At 36.6% G+C, this 2,370-nt stretch overlaps 1 non-coding gene across 1 annotated transcript; it reads left to right on the plus strand.

The window, feature by feature from the left end:
- Positions 1 to 588: 588 nt before the first annotated feature.
- Positions 589 to 661, plus strand: TRNAE-UUC (transfer RNA glutamic acid (anticodon UUC)). Its single transcript has one exon. It is a non-coding gene; the product is annotated as a tRNA-Glu (tRNA).
- The last annotated feature ends 1,709 nt before the right edge of the window (positions 662 to 2,370 follow it).

Below are 2,370 nucleotides of genomic sequence, written 5' to 3' on the forward strand. Positions count from 1 at the left end.
GTGCCACAACTACTGGGCTCGTGCGCCTCAAGGAGAGAGCCCGCTTGCTGCGAACTACAGAGCCCTCACGCTCTGGACCCCACGCACCACAACTACAGAACCCACATGCCCTGGAGCCCGCCCAGCCACAGCTAGAGCGAGAAAACCCGCACACCACAAATAGAGAGAAGCCCACGAGCCACAACTAGAAAGAAGCCTGTGCACCACAGTGAAGAGCCTGCTCCACAACAAAAGATCCCACATGCCTCATGAAGATCCCCTGTGCCGCATCTAAGACCCGACACAGCTATAAATAAATAAAAAAACAAACTTCAATTTTTAGTTTATTAAAAATGCATATTTACTGTAATAAATTTAGAACATAAAAATTACATACAAGAAAAGAAAAATCATCTATAATCCCACTACCCAGAAATAACCACCACTAACATTTTGCAGTATCTCCTCTTAGTCTTTCCATGTAATTAAGTGTTCTTCTTAAAAAGAACATAGTTGTTTTTTTAAATTTCTCTATGGCAGTCTGTTATACATCATAGTATATTTCATCAATGGCTTGTTTGGGGACATTAAAATTGTACTCTTCGGAATTCTCTGGTGGTCCAGTGGTTAGGACTCCGCACTTTCACTGCTGAGGGCCCAGGTTCAAGCCCTGGTTGGAGAATTAAGATCCCACAAGCCATGTGGTACGGTCAAAAAAAAATTGTATTCTTTATTTTTGTGTTATTTTTTCTCATTTTGTTTTTGTAAAAATACTCTTAACAAAACATCCTTGTGACTAAATCTCTACATACCTCCTTGTATTTTCCTTAGGACAATTTCTTGCAAGAATAATTTCTTTGTCCAAAAAAAGATCTTTTTTAGGCCTCTCATTAACATTTTTAAAAATTGTTTTAAAATATACACATTTTAATCATTTTATAAGTAAAAATGCAGTGGCATTAAGTACATTTACAACATTGTGTAACTATCACCACTATCTATTTCCAGAACTTTTTCATCAACTCAAGCAAAAACTCTCTACCCATAAAACAGTAACTCCTCATTCCACTTCTCCCAGCCCCTGTTAATCTCTACTCTACCTATTATCTCTATGAATTTTCCTATTATAGGTACCTCATTTAAGTGGAATCATATAATATTTGTCCTTTTTTGTGTCTGGCTTCTTTCATTTGCATGATGTTACCGAGATTCATCCATTTTTGGCATATATCAGAATTTTATTCATTTTATGGCTGAATAACATTCCATTATATGTATATATCACATTTTCTTTATTCATTTATCTGCTGACAGAAACTTGGGCTTTTCCTGATTTTTGGCTATAGGCCTTTAACATTTTTGACAAATTGTCCCTACAAGAAGACTTTAACAATTTGCACCAGCAGAAGTATGACTGTGCCCATTTCTCTGGTACTTATGAACACTATACTCTTTTTTTTTTTAAACAACATAATAATCAAGTATATCCTATTGTTGTTTTACTTTTCATTCCTGATAAAGAGACACTATATTTGGAAAAACAAAGATAGCAGTGCAAGTCAGAAGACAATGGAATGACATCTTTGAAGTACTGAAAAAAAAAAAGCCAACCTATAATTCTATATCCAGTGAAAATTGAATTGTCTGTTTATTTCTACATGGCAAAGTAATCCGACAAATTAGCCATCCCACCATTTAATTAAAAAAAAAACTAGAAAACTGTACAAAATAGATGAACTGTTTTCAGATGTTGGGCAAAAGCAACACAGGATTACAATCCATGAGAGAAAAGGAAAGAAAACAAATTATGTGAGCCTTTCAATTCTCCCAACTATCTGACCAGAGGTACATTCCAGACAATATCACAGGAATGGGAAATCCAAGCAGAGTACAGTGGTTTTGCTGAGATAAAGGGACAGAGATTAGATTTTGGGAAGGCTGAAGAGGTGTGATTCTGTGGAAGAGAGTACTAGAAAGAAGAGAGCTATGTGAAGAAAGAGCTCCACAAATTTTCATAGTGGCCCTGTGAGTCTTTGACTGAACAATAGACTGCTCATGAATGGGAATGAGAGGGGAGACTCCATGAAACTGGCCAAAAATCAACTATCAGGTAATAAAAACAACTGCTGAAGAATTACAAAGTATATAATTACTGGCACTTACACAGGGATGGGAAAATTAGACTTCCAACCAGTCAGACTGAAGAGACGTTGTTGAATACTCAGAGTATTCAGTAGAGACTTCACAAAAGCTATGCCTTAGGAGTAGGGCACCTATAAGCCTGAGAGTAAAGCTACCCTAGACCTACCCTAACAAAGTTTAAAAACATGCCTCAAAAGTATCAAGCTGATATTCAAGTAAATTAGCTGCCTGCCAGAACAAAGCCTAACA

This window comes from Orcinus orca, chromosome 11, assembly GCF_937001465.1.
Source record: "Orcinus orca chromosome 11, mOrcOrc1.1, whole genome shotgun sequence".
Classification (NCBI taxonomy): domain Eukaryota; kingdom Metazoa; phylum Chordata; class Mammalia; order Artiodactyla; family Delphinidae; genus Orcinus; species Orcinus orca.